The following is an 8,251-nucleotide window of genomic DNA, read 5'->3' as shown; positions in this document are numbered from 1 at the left end:
GCAACTGACTTCAGCTCAGATCATTATCTCGCCGTTCCCTAGCACAAGCCCCACATAGGGCCCTGTGCTGACAGCTCAGAGCCTGGAGCCTGTTTTGGATCGTGTCTCCCTCTCTCTCTGCCCCTCCACAGCTCACGCTCTGTCTCTGTCTCTCTCAAAAATAAATAAACATTAAAAAAAATTAAGGTGCGGTGCCTGGGTGGCTAAGTCCGTTAAGCATCCAACTTCAGCTCAGGTCGTGATCTCACAGTCCATGGGTTTGAGTCCCATGTTGGGCTCTGTGCTGACAGCTCAGAGCCTGAAGCCTGCTTCACATTCTGTGTCTCCTTCTCTCTCTGCCCCTCCCCTGCTCACTCTCTGTCTCTGTCTCTCAAAATAAAAACATAAAAAAGACATAATTTTTTTTTTAAATTAAGGGATACCTGGGTGGCTCAGTCGGTTAAGTGTCTGACTTCAGCTCAGGTCTTGACTTTGTGGTCTGGGAGTTTGAGTCCTGCGTCAGGCTCTGAGCTAACAGCTCAGAGCTAAGAGCTTAGAACCTGCTTCGGATTCTGTGTCTCCCTTTCTCTTTGTCCCTCCCTCATGCTTGGTCTCTCAAAAATGAATAAACATTAAAAAAAGTAAAAAGTAAAAAAAAAAATTAAAATCATTAAAAAAAGAAAGGAGGACTATGGAACCAGTCTGCTGGGGTTGGGATAACAGCTCTTTCCCTTACAAGTTAGGTAACCTTAGCAAGTAACTTAACTTCTCTGTGCCTCAGCTTTCCCATCTTCAAAATGGGGATAATAGTAGCAGATATCTTATGAGGTGGTAGTGAAGATTAAATAAGTTCATTCATTCATTCATTCAACAAGTGTTTACTGAGAGCCCATGTACTGGGTACTGCTCTAGGTGCTGAGGTATCTAGCAATGATCAAAGCATAGGAAAACATATGTCCTCAGGGAGCATATATTCCAGAGAATGAGAAATAAGAAACAAATAATAAAAAATATAGTATGTGAGGAATGAACACTAAAGAGAAAAAAAGCAAAATAGCTAGTAAGGGTCAACATGGACGTTTCTAGATACGGTGGCCGAAGAGAGTCTCACCGAAAAGGGGCATCTGAGCACAGCTCAAAGCTGACGATTACTGTCAAGTCTCAGAAGAAGGCCTGGCGCTTGATAAATGTTAGCTGTTATTTTTATTATCTGTATTTGAAATATATCTCACTTGTTATGTTAATAATAAACCTTTCTGAGTCACCAAGAGGAAGGATATATGGACATATCAAAATGACTGGAATAAATACCAGAACCTTCACAGCATTTTGGAAATGCTATTAGGAAACCTGGCTACCAGGTGATACCCACAGAGGGGAAAAAATCAGCCCCAAACCAAATGACTCGGAGGAAACTTATATTTTTAAAAGAAAGACATAAAAAGAATTCAGTCATCTTCCTTCAAAATTGGGAACAGAAACTATTGAATATTGAGGACTAGAAATGGGCCGTTATTCAATATACAGAACAAAACTGCAAACGGGAGAAGAATTCCAGATAATAACCTGCTAGTGAAGAGGGAAAGAAGGGTAGAAAAGCTAATGAGGGGGAAAAATGAAAAGGACAATGAAATAGGTATAGAGAGGGAGCAGCAGAAATGGACAAGCTGACACATATCCAAAAATAGGCAGAGAAAGAAGATACACAATGACAGAAAGACTCACAAAAAGAGCAAGAAAAAGGCATCGAGCGAGTTTCGTGGAGTCTAATCTCCATCTTTCTGTTTCTCGTGATGTTATTAAAATTAATATTAGTGCTGTTTCTGTGCCTTCACGTATGAATGGGTGCAGGAAGGGAAGGATAAGGAGAATTAAGGGCACTGGAGCACCTGTACCCGAGGAAGATTCTCAGGCTTGTTTGCTGTTGGGCTTTAAATACGCTCGCCTGTCCTTGGGGATTCCATGTGTGTCTGAAATTGGGAGACGGTGAGTCCAACAGGGACTGTATTGCACCCATAGACCTCCTCCCTGATCCCAAAATATGCTCAGGTTGATAGACCATAAAATTGGAGAGGCTCAAGCAGATTACCCTGCAAAGTTTTTGCAATAAACATTCAATCTACACATAGCACTCGCCTTGTTTTTAAGCAAGCTCTCTTTTTTCACTGAGAGGGGACCAACAAAATCAGAGGCAGATTAGGTGATTGCCTGAGAGCGTCTAAAATCCAGACTATTAAGACCAAGGCCCAGTTATCCATCCCACCAACCAGCATAAGAGCAGTGAGAATGTCACCACAGAAGCCGAAAAGCAAGGGACCAGCGTTCTGATGGAGTGCCCTACACGGAAGAGCCGAAATGGAAATTCAGGCTACATGAAAAATGCAAAACATTGTTGGAAGAGAGCCCTGTGGAGTGTTTCAGGAGGACATTCTGGCCCTGGTTAGGTGAGCCCAGAGCAAGTAGCCAGTTCCCTGGGGCCCAGAGGAATGGACTGTAGAGATTAGCGGCCCAACAGAAGTGAAGTCAAACAGAAGTGAGGACCCCTCTTCAAGGAGAGACAATGTAGGAGACAGTGGAGCACAGCGAGGGGTGGCAGACTCTCGGGGGGCAGAGAAGGGAGCAGCTCCAGAAAGTTCCGGTGGAATAAAAGATGGACGACTTTCTGGGGTACCTGGGTGGCCCAGTTGGGTAAGGGTCTGACTTTGACTCAGGTCAGGATCTTGCAGTTTGTGAGTTTGGGCCCCACATCGGGCTCGCTGCTGTCAGCCTGTAAGCATGGAGTCGGTTTCAGGTCCTCCGTCTGCCTCTCTCTGCCCCTCCCCGACTTGCACTCTCTCAAACATAAATATTTTTTTAAAAATGGATGATCTTCCAATATGAGGAATTCTCAGGGCCAACAGGTCCACATTTTGCATTTTATCTTAAGGAAATAAATAATATAAGCAAAAATGTTCCTGTAAGATAAGGTTAATTAACTATAGCACATCTATATGCAAGAGTATTATGGAGACATTAAAAATATAAAATATTTCAAGTAGTATATGGACACTCCTAGTTAAACATACACGTTGAATGTGTGTATTAATGTCTGCTCCCTTGGGAAACCCTACAACATTACATTAAATGATCAAAAAGGCAAAAGCCCATAAAGGAGAGGAGACCATAGCACATAAGAGATGTCATATTATTTTAGAAGCCTGAAGGCGAACAGATGACCATTCCTGACTGGACATACCAACAACATGACTGCTAAGGGCCTGCGGGCAGGGGCCACAGGGGAGCTAGAAGCCAGCAGTCGGGTCCTCAGAACCCCAGAAAGTCTCAGGAAGGTGGAGCTGGGTATGGGTGAAGCTAAAAAAAGTAGAGTGTTGAGAGATTATAAAAATGATCTCGGGGCACCTGGGTGGCTCAGTCGGTTGAGTGTCTGACTCTTGGTTTCAGCTCCGGTCATGATCCCAGGGTCATGGGTTTGAGCTCTGAGTCAGACTCCATATTGAGTGTGCAGCTTGCTTAAGATTCTCCCTCTCGGGGCGCCTGGGTGGCTCAGTTGGTGAAGTGTCCGACTTTGGCTCAGGTCATGTTCTCACGGTTTGTGAGTTCAAGCCCCATGTTGGGCTCTGTGCTGACTGCTTGGAACCTGGAGCCTGCTTCAGAAACTGTGTCTCCTTTTCTTTCTGCCCCTTCCCCATTTGTGTTCTTTCTCTCTTTTTCTCTCAAAAATAAAGAAACATTAAAAAAAAGGTTCTTCCTCTCTCTCATGCTCTCTCTCTGCCTTCTTCACTGCTTGCATGCTCTCTCTCTCCCTCTAAAATAAAGTTTAAAATTAAAAAAAATTATCTAGACCCCAAGATAACCTTTCCCCAGCCATGGGTCTGTTCCTTCCCGCTGCTCTCGCCCCCAGAAGCCCAGAGGGTCCCTGCTGGAAGGGGCCGAGGGGCATCCACACTGCGGACAAGGCTTGCCAGTTTTCCCTTTTTCGCTATTTGACAAACTATAATGAACTACTTGTAATCACGATACTACTTATAATCAGGGGAAAAAATGTTTAAGTGGTAGAGGCCGCATATACTTACAGTAAAACAAAAGTTTAACAGCGTCGAAGAGACCAAAGTTAAAAGTCTTCTGTGGCCACCCTCCTTCCACGGAGACAACCCCCGATTTACAGTTGTTTTGTACATCCTTACAGGAAAATAAAGTTTTGAAAAACTAAAATGAAAGCAAACCAGAAAAAAAAAAACAAGGTACGGTGAAGATCAGCTTTTAGTTTTGTTAAAACTCAGGGAAAGGAGCAGAGATGAAGGCTTCCCTAGAGATTCCAAGAGGTTCTAGACTATGAAGGAAAGGTGGTGGGGGAGGAGAGAGGAACTGAATCTGTCTTGTTTTCAAAGATGTTGGCCAAGGTAAGGGGGAATAGGGTCTCTTAATTTAGCAGCATTGCTCCATCATAACAGTTTTTTTTTTAACATTTATTCATTTTTGAGAGATAGAGCACAAGTGGGGGAGGGGCAGAGAGAGAGGGAGACACAGAATCTGAAGGAGGGTCCAGGCTCTGAGCTGTTAGTGCACAGCCAGATGTGGGGCTCAAACTCACAAACCGTGAGATCACGACCCAAGCTGAAGTCAGATGCTTAACTGACTGAGCCATGCAGGCACCCCAGCTTTGTGGCATCATTAAAGAAACAACCTCTGGCACAAAAATAAATAAGGAATAGTTCAACTCTTCCCTGTGATTTTTACATTTGCCCATAAGGCTCTGACTTCCTGGGATTTTTAATAAAAACTCTGAATGTTTCAGCAAAACCATTTTTTGTTTTTAACAAATTGTCTACACAAGTGGTGAAATAGCATAGCGGAGAGACAGAGGAGATCCTAACGCAGAGATGTTTTGCAACTTTTACATTTATGGTGGAAAGATCTGCTCTGTGTCTCTCCTTCTAATTACTAGATTTTGGGATTGTACCCAGCCCATATTCTGCCTCCACACTAAAATCACAGATCTTTTGGGGGCACCTGGGTGGCTCAGTTCATTAAGTGTCTGACTCAAATCAAGATCTCACAGTCGTGAGTTTAAACCCCGTGTTGGGGTCCACACATAAAAAATCATGGCCCTTTTCGCCTTGTTCAAACACACAGATTTGCTTTCCTGCACCCCTGCTGGCTACCTGCACAGGGGTGTCTTGCCAAGGTGAAGAATCTTGATTAAATTAAGAATTTCCAAGGTCTTTTATGCACTTAAGGAAATATACCACATATAAAGTGAAGGTTTGATAGGTCTTCTAAGTAGGTTAGCCATGCTCTTTTTTAAATCAAATTAGCAAATTCAAAAATGCTTTAATGTGCCAAGGGATTCCCTGGGCCTTCTGTACTTGAATCATGACATTTTGTTAAAAGGAACTATGGAATGGACATAAAAAAAATCCTATTATATGGTGAGCTGCACTTTAGAAGATCGTTTTTCTTATAATGTTCCTGGGAAGCATTTTTAATATACTCAAGAACCTTGAGAGATTATAGAAGATAGAGAATTTGAGACTCACCTGAAATATCCTTAATGACTTTGATCTTGAACGTAAAACAAATGCAGCCAGGGGGACTTGGGGGCCTGTTAAACATGTTTTCCTCTTGCCAGAAGCCTTCAGATCCACTCACAGAAAATCTGCGGTGGACGGTTGCTGAGGTTGCTCCCTAGCTTGTTTGGTGGGTTTTGCCTCAGAATTTCTAAGTTGATAGGCTTATTTCCACCTGACACGCTGTATTTAGAGCTCTTCTCTTTAGAATGTGCTGCACATACACATGCTTCTTTGGTTCCACACGCCCCCACATACGCTTGTTAAGGAGTGAGCGGGAATCTTCCATGCGGTGGCAGTGAGCACAGCACCCCTGGCCCCTCTGGACCCCAGAAGGGCACCCGCAGAACCACACTTCATTTTGAGAGAGAGGGTGCCCTGCACAGCTAGCCCCTTCCATATACATGAGAGGCCTCCTGCCTTCCATCCCAAACGTTTCTTTTTTCACTTCCTTTTACCCCAGTTTAATGGAATGCCCACTCCACCTCTTTTTGTGGTCCTTAAGAGAAGGTCACTTTTTGTAAAATAATCCAAGCGTAGAAAGGAGAGAAGAAACACTTTGGTCTAATAAAGTGTGAGAGAATCAGAATGAGGTTAAATTTAGGAGAAAGGTCTGCTGGTCTCGTCAGGACTCCATTCTGAGGCCAGACCTCTGCACCGGCTTCTACCGGGCCTTCCTCCAGCTTCAGGACCGGAAGCTCCTTTTCGTGCCTCCTCTCCATCCAGCTGTAGAAGTAAGATTTGCTGCAGTGACTAATAACTGGGGCCAGAGCCTGAGTCGGGGTAGGTGACAAACAGACTAACTATGTCTGAAGGATTTGATGGAGAGAAGCGAGAGCAGGTAGGAATTGGGGGTGTTGGCGGGGGGATCGCTATGAGCACAGATGACCTGGCAGACCTGCCAAGCATCTAGCACCTGATTAAGTACCCCCCGGGATTCTATGCTCATGTGGCTAAAAGTTAGACCTTTTATTACTTTTGTCTGGATTATATGTCCTCCTCCCTCTTTCCATGATAAGGTGTATAATGATGGTATAACTTAATGCAAATTATAGCAAAATCAGAAAATGTAAGGAAGCAAATGATAATAATTACATATTTTGAAATCTCAGGACCCTGTAAAATCCAGAATTTAAGACTTTGGTGTGCAGACTACCAGGTATATTCCTAAGTAAATGGGTATAGAATCAGCCTAGAGCCCAACAAATCCGTATTGGAGCTGGGTGGGAGCTGGCAGAGCGTTCCAGGGAGCGCTCACCAAGAAAAAAATGGAACTGATGGGGTTCCGATAAATGTGGGCACTTTGAGGGGGATTTCACAGCCCTGACACAGCTTGGGAAACACTGGTACCAAGTTAATAGCAAATCCAAGCAAATGAAATATGAGGCGATCTTTAAATCCAGAGGGAAAAAATGGCACACAAGAAAGGAAATGCAAACGGAAAAGGAAAGGACATGTACATTATGTGGCTCAGCTATGAACTGTACTTAGAATTGATAATGTAAACACTACATACTGTTTTCAAAAAATGTTTCTTTTACAATAATTATAGATGCATAAGAAGTCGCAAAGATCATGCAGAGTGGTCCCACCAGTACCCTTCACCCAGTTTTCTGCACCCGGTTTTCTGCAATGGTTATGTTTATACCAGTGTGCTACAGAATCAGTCAGGAAATTGACACTGATATAATGAGTGTGTATTTCTTTGCCATTTCATCACATGTGCAGATTCATGTGACCATCACTGCCCCCAAGGTACAGAAAACCATCTCCCCACAGAGCTAGAACAAATAATCCTAAAATTTGTATGGAATCACAAAAGACCCCAAATATCCAAAGCAATCATAAAAAAGAAAAACAAAACTAGAGGCATTCTGATTCTGGACTTAAAGCTATATTACAAAGCTGTAGTCATCAAGACAGTATGGTACGGGTACAAAAGCAGACACATAGTTCAATGGAACAGAATAGAAAACCCAGAAATGGACCCACAATTATATGGTTGACTAATCTTCAACAAAGCAGGAAAGAATATCCATGGAAAAAAGTCTCTTCAACAAATGGTGTTGGAAAAACTGGACAGTGACACACAAAAGAATGAAACTGGACCACTTTCTTACACCAGACACAAACATAAATTCAAAATGGAGAGACACCTAAATGTGAGACAGGAAATCAACAAAATCCTAAAGCGGAACACAGGCTGCAACTTCTTTGACATCAGCCAGAGCAACTTCTTACTAGATACTTCACAAAGGTGAGGGAACCTAAAGCAAACATCAACTATTGGGACTTCATCAAGATGAAAAGCTTCTACACAGTGAAGGAAACAATCAACCAAACTAAAAGGCAGCCTATGGAATTGGAGAAGATATCTGATAAAAGGTTAGTATTCAAAATCTGTAAAGAGCTTATGAAACTCAATATCCAAAAGACAAATAACCTAGTTAAGAAATGGGCAGAAGAGATGAATAGACACTTTTCCAAAGAAGACATCTAGATGGCCAACAGACACATGAAAAGATGCTCAACATCACTCATCATCAGGGAAGTTCAAATCTAAACCACACTGAGATACCACCTCACACCTGTCAGAATGGCTAAAATGAACAACACAAGAAACAACAGGTGTTGGCAAGGATGTAGAGAAAGGGGAGCCCTCTTGCATTCTTGGTGGGAATGCAAACTGATGCAGCTACTCTGGA

This window comes from Suricata suricatta, chromosome 8, assembly GCF_006229205.1.
Source record: "Suricata suricatta isolate VVHF042 chromosome 8, meerkat_22Aug2017_6uvM2_HiC, whole genome shotgun sequence".
NCBI lineage: Eukaryota > Metazoa > Chordata > Mammalia > Carnivora > Herpestidae > Suricata > Suricata suricatta.
Note: the sequence above shows the minus strand (reverse complement) of the source record.